Below are 20,526 nucleotides of genomic sequence, written 5' to 3'. Positions count from 1 at the left end.
AGCAGCACATAGCTAGGACCTCAGAAAGGGTGGCTGGTCAAACAATATCCACTCGAACACAGCTTTGGTCTGAAACTCTACAACATGCTGTATCAGCCGAGAGCATCCTGCAGGCTCCACTGCTGAGAAAGGTTTTAGAAACATACCTTTTACAAATGTCTTCCATCAGAAATCTCTTTTATCTCTCACAATGATAAAATCACTATTGTGCTGAAATGACTTTTGGTTTTACCAGCTGACATTCTAGAGTTGTCTGTGAGACATTTTTCAAAAAAGTCCAAGCGACATTACCGTGCAGAAAGACTTTACATGATTACTATTGCTCCTCACTGGAAAATCTTTTACTATGAAATGGCTTTTAGTAATATAAATATTTAAAAGTAATCATGCACTGAGATGACATAAATCTTCTTTTTGTTCTTTTGTGGAAAAAACATAAGAGATTGTATCTTGAAGATGCACTTACACCATAAATGAAGAAATATTTAAAAAAAAAAAATGCTGGGAAGAAGAAATCTCTCCTTAACCCTTTACTGCTGTCAACAGTATCTGAGATATGTTTTCTGACAGGTTCCATCCCATGGGATCCCTGCTCGGTCCACAGACCTTCATGTAGCAGAAAGTGCCACCTTGACACTGTCCATACTTCTTCAAACCAACCTTGGTCATGTGCAGGATGTGGAACAAGGATGTGGGACAGCCCCTGGAGCAGCTGGCAGCAGTGCCCTGACAGCCACCTGCCTGTGCCAGAGCACCAGGGAAGCAAGGCACACGCTGTTTTCCAGGGACACAAATGCAAAATGCAGGGAGGCAGTGCGGAAGGCAAGGGGGAGTCATGACGACTGCAATACAGCCTGTTCTCTTTGCTGCTCTTTCTCATTGAAAATGCTATTTGATCACAGGTCAAAAATAATTCACCTCTGTCACCTCCTTCCTTTCAGGGCTGCAGCGACGTTCCTGGGCTGCAGTGCCAAACCAGAGGCAGCTCAGCACAGCGAAGCCTGCGAGGTCTGAACAGCTCCAGTCAACACAGAGCTCACCCTGACACCAACAAGTGAGGCCATTCAGACAGCCTGAGAGCTCAGGGCAGCGGGGTCAGCTCTCTTCTCTGATAAACAGGATTTTAATCCTCTCTCCTTCCTTGCTGGAGTCAGTTTTGCCACGATGTGTACAGAACAGTTTTCCTGACTTCAGCCATCCCAGGGTAAAACTGCCTTTGAAGCCCAACAGAAGGCACACAAATGGAATGGAGAAAAGCTTTTTACTGCAACTTGGGGAAAAAAATATATATATATTAAAAAAAAAAAAAAAGCACTTGTCCTGTAGCTGATGCTTTCAGGAGAAAGGTAATACTTTTGTCTTTCACTTCTGAAGCCACATAGTTGCTATGATGGTGATTTCCACTCTCTTCATGTGACAGTAAAAACATAAAAAAAGCCTGTTAACAGCTTGGGCAATGCTACATAAGGGAAATATTATTCCTTTAAATTGCAGGGGGAAAAACATCTCAGAAGTGAAAAATGTAATATTTGTACTACAGTGTTTAAATGTAGATCTCAAAGCACGCTCAAGCCTCACACATATCAGTATGCTGTCATGAACAGGGCCAGCAAACAACTCAAAGCAAAGTGTAATTTTTACTGAACTCTAACTAAGGCTCTCAATCACACAGAGAAATGAGGTTTTATGCTGATCCACACTATCCTTCCCTGAACAGCTGGCTAGTTGTTTTTTTTAAAAATACACAGTACAGAAGTCTTTAGCTTTCTGTAATGTTCCCAATTACAAAACCTTAATCTTTGTCAATCGCCTTTGTCTAAGGTTTATATTTTGTGCCACGAGAACACTCTGACACAATGCCACTTTCTCTCCTGGGAGCCAGCAGCCTGGGACAACTCTGAAAAATCCTGACATAACTCTAATAAATCTCCAGAATTATGCCAGCACTGAAGCAGATCCTGTGATTGTGATTCAGCAGCCTCACACCATCACAGCAGAGGTTCAAAGGCACTGCAGACCAAGCCCCCTTTCTTCACTGCCTGGGATGGTCTTGCCTAGTACCTCCCAATTCTGTTTGCTCTCCATTTCAAAAGGCAATGCAGGCAAACATCTGAAGAGAATCCAGCTCAGATGTTGCTATGTTTTATGCAGAGGAAATGTTCATAAAAATTGACTCTCAGAATGTATTTTTAATAGCAATGAAGGGAAAAAAAAATAAATTTTTGGATTGAAGATTTAACCTGCCTCTACTGGGATAGGAAATCATTTCACCAGGCTAAGATTCAGGCTCATTTCATCATCATTGCAAGGATCTAATTTAAGAGCAAAGTCACCCAGGCTTCCCTCTATAATTAACCGCGAAAGACTGATGACCTGAATTGTTCTGCTGAAATACCTAAAATTTGTCTAATCCTCCCCGCTGATTTAAGAACTTCATCTAAGGCTTAAAGTCAGATAAGAGGACTTTCAAATTAAAAAGAAATTTAAAAAAAAAAAAAAAAAAAAAAAAGAGAAAGAAAAAAAGGCAACCCAGAAACCTAGAACAGAAGATTAAATTTGCTTTAAAAATACAACAGCCAGACAGCTACTCAAGATCCACAAAATATTTAATGCCCATGCATTAAAATGTTACTAAATTGAATTGTGTTTATAGTTTAATGAAGCAGATGGACAGAGCATGTGCTGTTTTCTCTGCACAAAAGCCCAATCAAAGCAAAACAGCCTCCCTTCTGATGTCCACATGTTGGTAAACTCAAGGGATTAATAACCATGCAGTCAGAGTCGTAGTGCTTTGCTTCAAAGAAATGTGCAAATGAAGATTAATTCTAACAACTTGATGCATATCTGATAAATGGCAGCAGAAATACAGAAAATACATGTTTCAAAGTTGTATTTTCACGCAATTATTTGAAAAGGCTTTGTCACAGTGGCATGAAAATTGGTTACTACTGGTTTGTAATAATTTCTGCCTTAAAGTGGTTTTCAGACCCCCAAGTACCTCAGGCTGGATGTTGTGAGCGTTTGGCGTTTCTGAATGTTGATCAGTCACACTCCAAAACAAAGTGTTCACAAGCTCAGTCTGTGATTTTTTTTTCCAGGTTTGCCAATGGCAGGAGAGCTGAAACCACTCACACCATCAGCATCTACAGCTCCAAAGAATCACAGAATCACAGAAAGTCCAGGTTGGAAGAGACCTTCAAGATCAAGTCCAACCCATGCCCTAACACCTCAACTAGATCATGGCATCGAGTGCCACATCCAGTCTTTTTTTAAACACATCCAAGGATGGCGACTCCACCACCTCCCAGGCAGACCATTCCAGTACTTTGTCACCCTTTCTGTAAAAAACTTTTTCTTAATGTCCAACCTGTATTTCCCTTGGCACAGACTGAGACTGTGTCCTCTCATTCTGTCAGTTGCTGCCTGGAGAAAGAGACCAACCCCAGCTGACCACAGCCACCCTTCAGGAAAGTTGTAGAGAGTGATGAGGTCACCTCTGAGTCTCCTTTTCTCCAGGTTAAACAACTCAGTCATTCCCTCAGTCATTCCGTCACAGGGTTTGTGTTCCAAGTCCTTCACCAGCCTTGTTGCTTCCTCTGGACACACTCAAGTGTCTCAACGTCCTTCCTAAACTGAGGGGACAGAGGTGGACACAGCACTCAACATCCTTCCAAAACTGAGGGGACAGAACTGGACACAGCACTCAATGTCCATCCTAAACTGAGGGGACAGAGCTGGACACAGCACTCAGTGTCCATCCTAAACTGAGGGGACAGAGCTGGACACAGCACTCAATGTCCATCCTAAATTGAGGGACCAGAACTGGACACAGCATTCAATGTCCATCCTAAACTGAGGGGACAGAGCTGGACACAGCACTTGAGGTGCAGCCTCACCAGCGCCAAGTACAGGGGAAGAATGACCTCCCTGCTCCTGCTGGCCACACCATTCCTGATCCAGGCCAGGATGCCACTGGCCCTCTTGGCCACCTGGGCACACCCTGGCTCATGTTCAGCTGCTGTCACCAGCACCCCCAGGCCCCTTTCCTCCTGGGCACTGTCCAGCCGCACCATCCCCAGCCTATAACACTGCAGGGGGTTATGGTGGCCAAAGTACAGGAGTCAGCACTTGGACTTATTAAACCTCATCCTGTTGGACTCTGCCCATCCATCCAACTGGTCCAGATCTCTCTGCAGAGCCATCCTATCTTCCAAAAGATCGACACATGCTCCCCGCTTAGTGTCATCCGCAAATTTACTAAAGAAAGATTCAATACCCCATCCATGTCATCAATAAAAATATTGAACAGAGCTGGCCCCAGCACAGACCCCTGAGGGACCCCACTGGTGACTGGCCGCCAGCTGGATGCAGCACCATTCACCACCACTCTCTGGGCCCGGCCATCCAGCCAGTTCCTAACCCAGCACAGAGTGCTCCTGTCCAAGCCACAGGCTGCCAGCTTTGCCAGGAGTGTGCTGCAGGAAACAGTGTCAAAGGCCTTGCTGAAATACAAATAGACAACATCCACAGCCCTTCCTGCATCCACCAGGTGGGTCACCTGGCCATAAAAGGAGATCAGGTTGATCAAATAGGACCTACCCCTCCTAAACCCATGCTGGCTGGGCCTGATACTCAGGCCATCCTGTAGGTGCTGTGTGATGGCACTCAATAGAAACTGCTCCATTACCTTACCAAGAAAGGTATGGAACTGGCACACTGGATGAGATCCCACTGTGCAGACCATGGGAGGTGCCAGGCCTGCTGAGACAGATCTGGGTAACCTATTTTGGACAAAAACTCCTACCATGGCAAACTCCAAGAAAGGAAGAAACTGCTTACACACACTCACCATCTCAAACTGTGGGAATGGCTCTGGATACCTGTTACCCTGGTTTTTCTGAGTTTCTTTATTAGCCTTTTGATTTTCATAAATGGAGTCAGATCTTTTAGTTACTGTAGAATATTAGAGCAGTTTTCTACCTTTCCCACAGAAGTAATATAAACAAACCCTTTGTTTTTCATTCTTTGTCCTTTGTTTGCATATTTCTAACCTGAAAACAATTGTAACTGACAATTCGTCTGGCCACTGAGGCTGAGGGGTGGAAACCCCAAAAAGCCAATCTTCTGCTAGACCCACAAATGTATAAAAGTAAAAGAATAAACAAAGGGGTCTCTTCTCTCCGCCCTTTCAGCTGGAAGCTGGATCAGAAGAACCTCTGCAGAAATCTCTTGTCTTCGTGTGATTTCTTTGTGTTTCACGGTGACAGATACCCAGGACTTGGGCTGTATAAAAGTGGTGCCTCTAGAAAATCACTTGGGGACCCCCATCACCAAGAAGACCAGAAGAAGGGCCAGCTGGATGCTGTAGGAGCAACATGTGATGGTGAACATAATCTTTCTCTCTTTCTCTTTCTCCCTCCCCTCACTTCCTAATTCTGCCCCTCTCACTCTCTCTCAATCTCTTTTTCTCACTCCTTGCTGTTAAATAAAATCTATGCCATTGACTTTAGCACATGGTCTCATTTGAACTTTAATTCGGACCCTAATATTATTTCAGGAGAGGGATCCTAACATTATTCCAGCAGACCTTAACATTAATTGGTATCAGAGATGGGATCATAACATTAAATTGGGGTCAGAAGTGGGATCATAACACAGGGTGTTGGTACAACCCCAGTTTCACAGGACCTGACACTCTGCATGCACTGGTCTTTGCCATGGTGCACAGTGGGGGGCCCATCCATCCCATATCTCTCTTCCCAGCTTTTAAATTATCAACACCTTGTCCAAAATCCGTGATTACGGTGATGTAAAACTACCACAAACTGTTGCAATATTTTCTTTATATTCATTTCATGGGTGTATCACCATCCAATCCCATATGCCACTGCAGGAGCCCTTCACTCTGACCAGCAGCACAGCAGCAAGAGGCAGATTACATCCAGACAAAGCCAATCTGGTGGCTTTGTTATGTAACATATCCGAAAAGGAAAAGGGGATTGCGTGGTTTATCTTAATGTTCAGGGATTGGGGATGGCTGGATTAAAGTTTTTTAATCACTGTTCTGTTACTCTTCCCAAGACTGGTTTATACAGCAGAGGACAAGGGGTGTTAGAGGAAAGGGGTATTTGCTCTAAGCTGCACTGCTTGGAAGCCAAGGTTAATATGGATCGCATTCAGCTTCACCAGTTCAGTGTCTTGTAAGAACGGAGAAACTCTTGTAAGGCTCGTATCCTCAAAGCCACAGCATGGTGAATTAGAACACAGCTACTCTCTGAGCAGCAGGGCTACCAGCAGGTTCATTAATATCCGAGAAAATATCGATAAAATCTCCAACCGAATTCACACAACGCATGTCCCAAGATGAAAACTTAAGTAACTCTCAACAGTAGCAGCTATGTGTTTACAAGCCCTTCTAGTGTTCTGGGGAACGTTTTCAAAGCACTCACCATTGTATCATTTCAAACTGCATCACAAATGTTCACTACCCGAAATGGAAACCCTCCTGGGAAGCAGGCATCATTACATGCAACTACAGCTTGGTTTAGTACCACAAGTGATTTGAATCCTCCAAACTTCCAGATTCAACTACAAGCACTCGGATAACTTCCAGGGATGTGAGTGTATTTTGAAAGAAAAAGATGAATAATCCATGGGGGAAGCGCTGACAATAGCTTTTATACATGTCCATAAATCATAGATCCAGGCACAAAAAGGCTTCTCTTGGTCAGTGGCAAAATAATAAAACCCAAAATAAACCATTATGTTTCTTCCAGATTTAGACTTTTTGCAAGTTTCTGAAAGACTCTTCGGCCATGGACCCAAAAAAGAGAAGAAAAAGTCAGTGTGAGAGATTTGAAATGGGATGAATGCACTCACGATCCTTGTCAGAAATACCAACTGGTTCATCTTCCAATCACTGTTTCCAGAGGCTTTTTGCAGCCTCCGCCTTCCCTGGTCCACACTCAGGGTCTGACCCGCAATTTGAGGCACTACAGCAAAGCAGGACCACAGCAGCTCAACACTTGGCATGGTCCAAACAAGAGGAACTTATCCTGGGGTTTGAGACACCAGCAGTGGATTCAGAATGAACTCTCTGAGTCAGTATATGATAATAATCATAACACCTACTGCAGCAGATTGAAGCTATCACTATATGCTATGCTAAAGGTATTCAATTACATTAATTCATTATATGCATAGAACTATTAATACTCACCAAAAGACCTTGAGCAAGAAAGGTCACCATGAAAATAATCCTAGAGTTCTGGTTAAATGTTTCCAAATCACATGGATGCCCTCAGCTACTTCCTTTCCTAATGCACAAACTTGCTGCCTCTTTTTCCAATTTGATGGGATTGTTTGCAAATATTCTGTTTATGTAGTGATTTTTTTATTATTATTATTTTTTCACTTCAAGAGAATGAAATGCTCTTCCTTCCCTTCTTGTCTATTCGGAAAGACTCTCCCCATTTCAGAGACAGCCAATGTAAACTGCTGGTACGTTTGTCAAATCACACCAATTCACGGCTATTTTAGAAAAACTGAAACAGAAAAATGGGAAATGGAGATAACAGTATTAATTTCCATCCACTTGATACTTATCCTATCTATTTAGACTTCAGAAAAATGCTTTTGTTTCCCTCAATGTTCCAACTGCAATTCAATCTTGGAGGATGATTGAAGCCCTGTCACAATATAAATAAAACGTTCAGAAACACTTAGAATTGAACTGCAACTGCTGAAGTACAAAACCACAGAAACAAAGTCTTTGGTGCCAGGCAGCTGAAGAATTGAGCCCTCAAAAAAACAGTAGCTGCTTTGAAGAGAAATAATGAAAGGTACCAGAACCCTGTACACTAAAAAATACGGGATATTTCAGTGACTCTGACAGATTCAGAGCTGTGAGCCTCTGCACCAAGAGCCCTGGTTCAGATGCCCATAAAGGAACAGAATTTTCTTGGTGAAAACAACTCACCCTCACCCAGATTACCCTCTTGGCACCCTCCAAATCCTGTTTTAACTTAGAAGTTTTATGCTTGAGGTGAATTTCTGGCGACTCGAATTTCATGCTTCACCAACATCAGAGAAGGCTGCATGCTGAATGCATTGCCTTTGGGCAATATCTTAAAAGCCAACTAACTTCTGATTTTTCCCAAATGATGTTAAATCTTGATAACTGAGAGCTGTTTTCAAACACTTCAAGGTAAGGCACAGACACCTCCAAGTCTCAGAAGACTGTAGCATGATCAGAAAATAGACGTATTTTTCCTAAGTATTACTGAAAAATAAATCCTTAAATTGCATGAAGGGGTCATATGATAATGGGTAAGGAATTTTTCTTGTAGCAAAAAGAATCACAGAGACAGGAATAACAATGAAATAGAGCACAAAACAAAAAGGAAAAAAAGACCAAACGGAAAGGGCACTGCAGAGTCACTGGTTCATCCAGGTTGACTTGCAGGATACTTAGGGCCAAAAACACTTTCATAACATGAAAATATTATCTCTGTAGGAATGTTCCTTTTCTCAGATGGAATTCTAACAAAAAAAAAAAAAAAAAAAACTGATTGAAATAAAAAACAAAAACAACTTTATGCAAGGTAGGGCAAAAACAAAGGGAGAATATTTTCCCATGTGGAAAAACTCTATTAATATCACCTGGAAGTTTCCATCTCAGTGGAACAAAAATGTGAAACCACTGCTGATTAAGAAACACCTATTACTACGCTTTCTCCAGGACCAGTGGAAGCTGCAGAAGGGTTCCTTAAGATATTTCACAGAGCTCACTAGTTTTTCATGGATTTGCCTCAAATGTCCACGAAATTAGAAGGATTTAAGCTCTTGGAATGTCTCTCTCTCCAACAACCAGGGTTAGAAGAACCCTACATTGCCTATTGTAAGCTTTGCACAGATAATTTTGAGCAACTTTGGTTTCGTTATTTTTTACAGAAATTATTAGGAGAGGCCCCAGACCTCCCTGGATCCTGTGGAAGAGAAAAACTAAGGAGATCAAAGACAGAATGATGAGCTGTTACAATGCATGGTATGGGCTGGTGAGTACAGGAATGGAAACACAAGACATGCAGGACAATGTGCTTTTCTGTGTTCTCACATAAAATATCCAAAAATTATGGACAAAAATTATGGACAAAAAAAAAAAATTATGGACAAAATATGCCTCCAGATCTTCACAATGACAAAGGAACACTGTCAGAAGAGTACAAAACCTCAGTTATTATGGAAGTAGCCCTTAAAAAAGCAGGCTCAGAATAACTAAAAAATACTTGCACAGATGAGCGGTCTCAAACTGACACAGCGCATGGGGGATATTCTAAATTTGTGTCTTAGGTGTTTCTGTGTTTCCTTTTTCCTGACAGGAAAGGGGATAATGAGAGACAGCACTGGAACCTACAACAGTGAGATCTGATTTGCTGTTAGATTTCAAGCACTATTCACTGATTCCTGAACAGCAAGTATAGGTATCCAAAGGATAACAGGAGATAAGAGGAGATATCCAAATCCAGAGGAGATAAGACAGGTAAAGTTTTTAAAAGGCTGAAGGACTTAATGCATTGAAACTCTCAATGACTGGAAAAAAAGAAGGGGGGGGAAAAAAAGAAAAGAAAAGAAAAGAAAGTATGAATGAGTTACTATAGCCTAGAACTCCACAGAAATGCATGCACAGATAATTTATGTAACGTGTGCGCTTCACACTCCTACTGTTCTGCAGCACTCTGTAAAACCTGCTGTTATTACATGCTATACTGGTATGTCTATTACTTTCCAACAAGAAAATCATTACTTTGGCCTGCCTCCTGGTCTTGCTGAGTTTTGTATAGCTCACCTGGCCATTTCAAAAACACAAGCTGAAAAATTGTCTATAAATCAGATACCTGACAGAAAAAAAAAGTATTCTGCACTACTTAGCACAGCCAGGGCTGTACTGCATCAAATTCTACTGCCTGCTTTTTAACAATGCCATCACTTAGAAAAAAAGGGCACTAATATAATGGTTCAAAATTCAATGTAATGAAGTGGGCTCAGCAGCATTCCACCAGTCACAAAAGAGACATTACTGTCTGTCGTTTGTGAATAAACTTCCCTTTGTTGTGATTTAATCAAGCTTCATTTTTAACCTGCATACATAAAACATTAAATGCTAGAAGCCTTAATTACTTCGAAAAACACCTGAATAATTTAATCTCAAATCTTTTTCCATACCGAGAACCTCAAGAAGCTCCTTAAGGGCAAAAGCCTCCCAGTAATCCGTCAGCTAAATCCAAGAGCCTTTGTAGAACCAGTTAACTCATTTTCAGTGACTAAACATTGCTTCCACAAATATTTTTAAACACAGGCTTTGTCTGCCCACCATGTGCAGTGCCTCAAGAGTAAGTCCCAATGTACCAGATGCAAAACAAGACTTATTGGGAGGAAAACACCTCCCTGAGGTACAGAACAAGCGACCCACCAAACAGATGGAGTCACCCCACTAGAGCTGGGTGGACATTACTGCATGTGCACTGCCCAACATGGAGCTGCTAAAGCCACCAACAAGTGCTTGTGTGGTTTTGTCCCTGCTTTAACCAAACAACCACGCTGCATTCACAAGGAAGAAACACATCAAGTTGCTTTCACTGCAATAGTCCATGTGATAAAAAAGGAAAAAAAAAAAAAAGTCCTGTCCTCAAAATCTTTATAGCAAGTGAGATGCTGTATAACTGAAGTTCTTGCTCTCTCAAGGAGAAAAAAGAAAGGGAAAAAAAAAAACAAAAAGCATAGTACTAACAGCCAGATCTAGCTCCTGGCATGAGAGTTAATGCCAGGTCATGGGTGAATGCTGACTACATCCAGCCAAAGGGCAGCCTCTGAAATCCTTTCCATAGTCACAGCTGCAGCTTTCAGACCCCAAAGTAAATATATATTAAGTTTTGTAATGTGCTGCGTGGAAATTGGTAGAAATCCATCCTTCAGTCTGCAGCTCTTCAGGAAAAGTTCTCTTTAGCTCAGATGTTAAGATAACCTATTATTCCTTTCCTATAACAACAAAGATTTACAGTAGCACATAAAAAAGGAAACGAGGAACTTTCTATCATTGTCAAGCAGCAGAAAGGGGAAAGAAAGAGAGATGATTGTAATAAAGGTTTGGTTTGTTTGCCTGGTAGGAGTTTGTTTGTATCGACTATCAGCAATAGTAAAACTACCAGTAATTCACTGATTCACCAAGGCATCCCCATCATTCCATCTCCTGTCGACTGCTACCCATTACACTTCCCTAGGATCCTACCTTTTTCCAAGGGCCAAAAATTTTTGCTTGGGCATCTTTCTGGAAACCGTTTTTCATTTAAAGGCATCAAAAGGTGCCTTACCTCAGCATTTCTATTCCAAGGGTTAAATTGCCTGCGCTAAAAAATATGCACCTTATTTCACTTTCCATTTTCCTTTTCATTTTATGTACCTATTGTTTCTTGTTATGATTTGTGCAAGAACAGGCGCTCGACTGCAACACAGACCAGCACCTGGAAGGGATTTCTTACACTGTGTCTGTTTTCTCCCTAAACTGGTCACAGGCAGAGGTCTCCATCTCATCCATCCCAGCCCTGCTATTTATGTTCCTTGTTTCCACCAAGCTCGTCCCAGACCATATTTTAGTTGGTGGATGTGCTGAAGTCCTGCTTTTAATGGAAATCCACTACAGTAAAATAGATAACGCCATTCCCCTCATTAGGGGAACTGGTTTCCATGTAAATGTGACTCTGGCTCATTACTCCATACTCTACTTGAGCACACTAAGCACAACACAGGCAAAAAAAAAAAAAAAACCTTGTTTTTCTCAGGTCTTCTGCAATTTGCTGCCAATTTTGGTGGGCTGCTCCTCTCCTCCTTATTAGCAGTGCAAGTTCAAGTTCCTAGAAATGATGGAAAGACTCATGGAAGCAACACTCAGTGCTGGGTCCTCAGCATCCACAGATCACCGAAAAATAGGTGAGTGGTTAAGAGTCCATCCTGCTCAGCTGAGGCACACAGGATTGTGCTGGCAGCAAGAACAGACGAGGAATTTACAGCCAAAATCTGCTGGGGTTAGATAAACAGGTAATACTTCTATCCAAAATCATAGAATCATGCAGATAAAATGCTGCCTTTAGCACTATCAGCCACTTCAGAGATAACCACTGAAAGCTCTGCTGGATCATACCCAACAGTCCTAAGTATGCTCTTTATTTACCACTTTCCTGGAATAATGGATGGAGTATGCATAGTCAGATTAAACTGATTTTCTAATACAGTCTCTTTTTTCCCAGACTAGACAAATTTTCTAATGTGAGACTCCACTCACAGGTGCAATCTGTATTGAAATAAATAGAAAATCTTCCACCTGGAATTTCCAGGTTGCATAGCTGGGTCTTGAGGCTGAGTAATAACCAAATGCCATAACCCCTCAGCAGGAACAGCACGTGCCTTATCCCAGACACCTGCGGGGCTGCTCCAGGGGCACAGCAAACACAGACACATGGAAGTGCAACCCTCTGCACACCAACCATCTCAGATTCCTGCCTGAAGGGCAGAAATCCAGACCCTTAGACAACTACCAATAACGCCAACCTCCCTGCAACTCCTCTGGATTGTGAGGATATTCCTAAATCTCAGTGTTTTCCTCACAGAAGTACACAAATATCCGTGTGCCAGGCTCGGGCTGGCCACAAACCACTCTTACTAACAGAGCAGCACACGTGAGCTACCTCCCTGTGGCATTGCTCAGTAACGTTTTAGAAAGGCAGTCAGCTTTCCCTAAACGTGCACTGGAGGTCCATCACAGGCAACCCTGACATTTCAAATTCCCAAAACAACAACAAACACTGACATTATTTCTGAAACTGCAGCCCTCAAAGACCCACCTAAATCACACAGAAATGTTGCAACCAGCCAAGAACAGAACAAGAGCTTTTAACCCCCAATTTCATAATCTCCGTTCTCTTTCAAGTTAGTGGAATCCTTTCAGCCACACCCACCTATGCAGAGCTAAAAAAAGCCAACATCTGTTACAGAAGATTATATGATCCATAAACCTTCAGCAAGGCTAACACTCCTTTTGTTTCTGCTGTCTATTTCAGATTCTGAGTGGTCCTCATAAGCAGCTCTGTGAAACTGAGACCTCTCCACCACCTGCAACTCACTCATTCATGTCAGTATGTTTTTGTCTTGACTGGGGAGGCAATAAACACTGGTGTGTTTGAAAAATGGCAAACAAATACCTACGAACATGTAAGAAACTGATAGAGTGTTGCAATGAAAACAACAAAGTCATGCAATGCAGGTATCAGGCCTAAGCCAAGTGAAAAAGCAAACCCAAACCATACAGCTGCTTTTAAATGGATGAATGTACACATCACCTTTTATGTTTGTTAAATCTGTGGAGCAAAGAGGGAGCAGCAGAACTGGACAGGGAAGCCAGACCTGTTAAGGACCTGATTTGCACACCTTCTGTATTTCTGGGGGTTACATGGACCAGCTCCAGCCAAGGACCCCACACCCACTGAGAGCTGGTGCACCCCAGGGTGCTCCTGAGCACATCAGCTTCTTTAATTTCATCCTAAGGGAATCCAGCTCACAGGCTGAAACTGCTCGGGGGTGCAAGACAAAATTCACTGGGGTCAGTCAGGATTTGTTCAATGGAAAGTTTTTGATCCAAACAAAAATGCTACCACAGGTTCACCCAACTGCAACGTGCTGCAGGCCAAGAGACTCTTCTTGAACGGCACTGACTCAGGTCACCCAACTTTTAGAGCAATTGGGTGTTTATTTAGAATTGTTATTAGACCACCGATTTAAACAGCTCTTCCTTAAGACTCAAGACTGCAGCACACTATCACTCATAATTAGGTGGACTTATGCTTCAATCTTTGTTCTGAAAGACTCCCCCAGTATATCTTAAATGCTTTGATTTAACCAGGCTCTGAAGCCTTAGGACGGAAAAGGGGGAAAGGAGGTCAGCAGCCTCTGCCAGGAGCAGAGAGAACAACACAGGGGATGAATGATCACTCGCACTGGCAGTGTTTGATTTGCTTTCTTGCACTTGCCCAGCACTTCAAACAAGTTTAATGGTTTTCCCATTGGTGGTAGGAATTCTCTCCATATTCTCAAAAATAAAACTTCAATATTGGCCTGGTTTGTTTTTTGGGAAGCTACAAAATGCTTTTCTTTCCTCCCCAAAGGAATGTAAATTGCAAATATTGCCCCAGGCAGTCTAAAATATGCCCCCAAAAGCTTCTAAGGAATCGGTATTTTCCTTAAATTATTACATTGTTGAATACTCCCTAATTGATTTTCTTAGGCAATACCCTCCAAACGCCAGAGGGGTTTTATCTTACCAATTTTATCTTAGAATCAGTCAAAATTATTTACAGATTCTCTACATAAATAACACATAATAAGTTATGTAGCTGTTGCCAGCAGTGTTAAGAAAGATTAGAAAAGGTCTCATAGCTTCAGCCTCAGATCTGTAGGTCATCCAATGTCCTTCTTAATGGATAAATACAGTAATTTATCATCATCAGTCACCACCAGCATTGTTCTTTTTACTATCCTATATTCATGAACATCATTCGATGCAGCTGAGTGAAGCGCAAAAGTGCATGATTAAAGTGGAAAGGGACAGAGTTGGAGACATCCGAGATTTTGTGAGTAATGCATCAACTTGAAATATGACACAGGTCCTGTTAGACTTACAAAGACAGTGAAATCAAGCTACAGGAACCTGCTGGCAGGACACAGGCAGGTGTGACAGCAGGTGAGAGAGACTATCTGTGTCTTGAGATGCAATGTTTGAGAAAGCAAAATACATGAAATGCAAATTTGTACACCTACAAGCCCTTCCATAGGTCAGAGAAATTTCAAAGCTCTCTTGGTTAAAGAAAAAAATAAAAACACTACAACAAAACACAGCAACAACAACTATGATACTCTCTAGGGCTCACTTATTCCATTATTTACTACCACCATGGGAAGAGTCTGTGGTCGCATTTGTGTGTCACTAACACATGCATATGATCTCCAAATGCCTCCCAGTTATGAAAAAGTGCTAAAATGATGGATTTCAAATTTGAGAATAACATCAAACAGCACCTCTGTTTGCTTAAAGAGTTCCTCCCTCTCATTAATTATCAAAATAGCTTGCCTAAAGCAATACTTTCAATTGGAAGACGCTGGAAAAAACACACGGACAGGATTTTTAAAAATAGTTAATACAATATGTATGTTCAAATATCTGAGGCTACTATGTAACTCACAGCATGCCTGCAACTCTTTCTAACACAGAAGAGCCAAAAAGGTTGCCCTGTTTCACGGTTTTTGATTTACTGCATTAAGTAATCCCTTTAATCCACCTGCAAGCAGAGGGCTCTACATGCTGGAAAGTCAGGCGCTGTGTGATGCTGCCCAGGTTCCAACACGCTGCTTTGCAAGCAAGGCTCGCTGCAAAAAGGCATCAGAGCCATGAGAGGAGAGTACCAAGAGCAAGAGAGCACCAGCGTGATCACCCTGCCCTGTGTCCATCAGCAGAGATGTCTTTGTGGCCCCCCAGGGCAGAGGCTGGATAAAGCACTGAAGTTTTCTGCATAAGGAAAGTGAGTTTGTGACACTCATCACTTCTCAAATTTAAGAGGTACGGAGAAATACCCTCATGTGCTCTGCAGACACTGAAAAACGCGGGTGGCTCAAGCTCCCCGAGATTGTTCACGCACTCAGAGCAGACGTCACAGACAATGGTGCTCCTCAATTAAAACCAGGAGCATCTCACCAAACATGAGACCCTGCTGGCCCCTGCCCCAGGGAGCTCCAGAACTGCAGTGAAGATGGAAGACGAGCTTCAGGCTTCTCATGCCAATCACCACAGTCGGGTATACACGGCTGAACTACATCGAAACAGTCACCAGGCAAAGAGGAAAGGAATAAAGGCCACATGTACTGTTTGGAGGATGACACATCCCGTGCCTTCCTCAAGAATCTGAATCCTGAACGATATTACAAACCACCACAGGCAATACCTTTTCCTATAAGCTTCTTGTGCAGCTGGTCACACAGTCAAAAGACATTGCAAGCTTGTAGTCCCCCCTTGCTGGATTCAGCACAGACATAGTGTGGCCTCTGGATAGTATAAGAAAAAGAATTTTAAAGTTTAAGTTCATTCAAATTAACTATTCAAATGACAGCCCTTTATGAAATATTCTGGGCATGATAATATAACCTTATTTCACCACTACTACTGGCTTTTCTTACCTACTGTTTGTGACATGGTGTTGAGCCTTGATGAAATCACTGAGTTGGGTAGGGTGTTACCCTGGTTTTTCTGAGTTTTTTATTAGTCTTTGGATTTTCATAAATGGAGTCAGATCTTTTCGTTACTGTAGAATATTAGAGCAGTTTTTCTACCTTTCCCACAGAAGTAATATAAACAAACCCTTTGTTTTTCATTCTTTGTCCTTTGTTTGCATATTTCTAACCTGAAAACAATTGTAACTGACAATTCGTCTGGCCACTGAGGCTGAGGGGTGGAAACCCCAAAAAGCCAATCTTCTGCTAGACCCACAAATGTATAAAAGTAAAAGAATAAACAAAGGGGTGTCTTCTCTCCACCCTTTCAGCTGGAAGCTGGATCAGAAGAACCTCTGCAGAAATCTCTTGTCTTCGTGTGATTTCTTTGTGTTTCACAGTGACAGTAGGGAGCCACAACAAAGCAAGCTAGAAGTTCCACCAGAAGGCTGGTAAGCAAGAAAAATGCAAAGTCACTTTGAATTATGCACTAGAACTGGATTTCTTATTTCAGCCTGCAGCCAGCTCTGAACACAAACAGGAGTGGGGGGCATGGGGACGACCACCTGACTAAATCTTTCAAGTGCTGGAACTGTTGTGTGTGTGTGTGATTTAGAGTTCAAGTTTCTGCCTGACCCATCGTGCTCAAACTGACCTGCGTGGGGCAAGGCAGAGCCCTTTCACCTTGATAAAACCTCATTAAGGTGAATATTGCTCTGGACAGACACAGCTATCCATCAATGCTTTTACCACTACAACAGAGTCTGGTTTTAGGAAGAAGAAGCAAAGCAATGAAGAAAGACAGAAAAATAGAAGTGATTTTGGCTTTAGTCAATGAAAAAATAAAATGCAGATAACTGTCTTTTGTTCAGATGTACTTTTAGATTGTGCCACTTGTCTGGTGATGACAGAAGCTGGTTCTGAGACAGAAAAAGTCAACCCCTGACATCAAGACAAGTCAAGCAATCAGTAGCCAGTTGTCCTTTTTCCTTACTAAACATGTAATTTAAATACTTACCAAATAATGTCCCGATTTAGTACAACACAATGTCTGAATTGACCTTGCCTGTTTTAAGAAGAATAATGTAGTAGATTCTAAAATTATATACAGTAAAAAAAAAAAAAAAAAAAAAAAAAAAACCACACTTTTTTTTCTGTTTAAAAATCAATTTTAAAAAGGCATCAGGTCGGGAAAGTAAAAGAGGCTCAGGAGAAAATGATTATAAATTTCAAAGGTCTGTCTTCTGCACACACAAAGAACAGCGAGTAGCACCAGGTGGTGTAGATCATCTGCTTTTTTGTAAACAGACTGAAGCCTCACAAAGGTAATACCTAGAGGAATTATCTTAGTTTTTCATCTGCAAAGACAGCAACATTCATCAACCGGCAAGTCATTCAGGTACATTATATTTTTCAAATATGTTGTGTCCACTGACTACCAAATGGTTGTGCCTTCTAAAAAAGATCATTAAACATTATTATCCAAGACCCCAGGACAGTTCTTAAGAGCTACAAGAAGAAAAACACTCATTTTTGTGCTCTAAGGAGAACTGAAGGATCCACATTAACTCCTGACACAGTGCTTGAGTGACCGAAGTCTGAGCACTTGGACAGAGCATTCCAGAAATACAGGTGATTTACAGCTACTTCCCTCTCTACAGATATATCACCAGAACGTAAAACTGCAATTTTTGCAATAAATATGACTCATCATTTAGCAGCAAGGTGAGAATAAATCTGGCTAATTTATCAAACCGAATGCCAAAACATCAATAGCACTGTTAATGGAAGTTGTTATTGGATGCCTTGGCCCAAGGGAGCCTTGGTTTAAAAGTACTATCAGAGGGAGCGTTGGATATGAAGTTGTATCCAATCCTTTATAAGGTGATGGCTGTGGATGCTTCAGTCAGTCAGTCCAAGCTTTCATCTAAAGTGGAGAGTCCCAGCATTACTCTGCTGTAATTTGAAATCCCAGCTTGGGTCACAAGCCTATTAATTTACCAGAAATGCTTCACCTTTGGTATGACTGCCCTCAGAGAAATCTGTAAAACCAGACATGGGAATCAGGAAAGACATTTACACTTAGAAGATCTTGGTACAATTCCTTATTCTTTCTAGGACTTTCTACTTCTCTACCAAAAAAGATTTGCTGTCCCTGCTGCCTCAGGAAACCCTTCTCAGAGCAGACAGCTTCCTGTTAGAAATAGGTCAATAAACTCCAGGTGCCAAATGCAGTGAGACTACAAAGTCCATCCAGCAACGTGCAACATGAAACGTGAGGACACAGAGAGATGGATTTATTGAATGCTCTAAGAAGGATGCATTCTCCATATGAGCAAGCCCATGAGAATGGTTTAGGGTGTGGAAAAGCAGAGTGAACATATGAAGCCCTTTTCTTCTTCCCACCCCATGCTCACCATGGCACAAACTCTGCGACTGCAACCATGAAAAGCCAACAAAAAGCTTTGAAACTCTAATATTCTTTTGTTAGGATCATAGCTACATCACACTGCTGCTCTAAGAATGGTTCCCAGCACAAACCCAAAGTCAGACACAGCCTCTGGTCCAGCCCTGCCCGGGGCTGAGCCTGCCCCATGGATTTTGGCTGCTGCATGATGGACATCCACAATCCTGGCCTCATTCTGCACGGAGCTCACTGCAGGATTCAGACCCCTGTCCTTGTGATGGCCAATCAGACCCATAGAAAGACTTGCTATCCACTAAAAGCAACATTTTGTATGCCATGCTGTTACACACTGCATGATGTCCCTGGCACCTAGGACAACAGGCAACCAAAGCTGATTCAATGTCAACTTTAATCAAGATAAGCAAATTTGGTCTGAAAAAGTCGATCCAAACACACAGGACTTCACACCCACACTTCATTCAGCCAGGCCCACAGACAAACCAGTGGCTGCCACATCCGCCACTGAGAGGCTGAGAACTCCAGAGCACTCAGGCAATAATAATTCTATATTTAGCATAAACCTTAATATTTAGTGTGCTTTAAAATTGATATCTCACTGCTGCTCCTCATTACAACCTAAAAAAGCAGTCAAACTGGTAATTTTGTTCATACAATATTAATCCTGCTTTGAAAAGATGTCCACCTCTGACAATTACCAACTCAACACCTCTGAATTGAATATAAAGATACAGAGATTGGTGAAGTTCAAGTACTTTTTATTACATCTAATAGCAGTACCCCTCTAAAGCAAAACAATGTCCTTGAAATTTATGAGCTCTTTGATTCTCCGAGCCTATTTAAAATGATTGTCACTTTTCCATAAATTCTACTATTTTGCATGGAATTTAAGCACTGGTGGAAGTTACCCATCTATTTCAGATCACGTAACTTATGCAATTAATTTATTCAAGAAGGATCAAATGTATTATTTCACCAGCATTACACGAAAAAGTGCCATAGTGCATACATTTTTGAGCAGAGACCATAGATCTTTAAATTTATTTGAATGAATGGGTTCACTGATACTGGACAGACTCCTCAGAGCTGAACGTGCAGCCTGGGTGTGCTTGCCGGACTCAGACTCCGGCTTGCTAAAGCAGATCTGAGCCCAGCAGCTTGCACTGCTGGCGTTTTTCACCCAATGCGAGCGTATCGAAGGGAAATTAAGCTCCGGGGATGGATGTAGCAGAAAATGAAAACGCGAAATGCAGCTCCCCACGTCCTGCGAGCCCGTTCAGCATGCCGGAGTTCCGATCCGAAAGCGGAGCGCACGGACAATGTGCAAAAAGCCCCCTCCGCTGGAGTTCGCATATTTTATGGTGGTCGGGGGACAGGAAATGCTGAGCGCTGCCCAGGGGCCTCTCCCTCGGGATACCGAGGGCAGGTGCGCGGCTCCGGCTCCGGCACGACCCCCGCCCCGCCGCGGCTGCCGGAGCGATCCCCGGGGACAGCCCCATCCCTCCCGGTGCCTTCCTGCTGCCGCCCGGCAGCATCGGGCGCAGCGATCTGAGGATGAAAACTTCGATTTTGTGAGAACGGCACCCAAGTTCGGCTGCTCCCCCGGTACCATCTCCCAGATGTGGCCACCGCCCGAGACTCGAAGCGAGCCGCTGCCGAGAGACGCCGCTGCCGAGAGGCTTCAGCACAGCCCCAGCCCCGCCAGCCCACGGGGCGGCACCGTCGGGCCAAGGGACGTGACTGCCGCCCGGCCGCTGCCAAAATCCCCCCGGGAAAGCTCCCCGGCCTCCGGG

At 42.6% G+C, this 20,526-nt stretch overlaps 1 protein-coding gene across 2 annotated transcripts in view; it reads right to left on the bottom strand.

The window, feature by feature from the left end:
* DPP10 (dipeptidyl peptidase like 10) overlaps positions 1–20,526 on the bottom strand; it is a 441,914-nt gene that overhangs the window by 231,111 nt on the left and 190,277 nt on the right. The window lies entirely within an intron of this gene.

This window comes from Hirundo rustica, chromosome 7, assembly GCF_015227805.2.
Source record: "Hirundo rustica isolate bHirRus1 chromosome 7, bHirRus1.pri.v3, whole genome shotgun sequence".
Classification (NCBI taxonomy): domain Eukaryota; kingdom Metazoa; phylum Chordata; class Aves; order Passeriformes; family Hirundinidae; genus Hirundo; species Hirundo rustica.
Note: the sequence above shows the minus strand (reverse complement) of the source record. Positions and strands in the feature narration are given on the sequence as shown.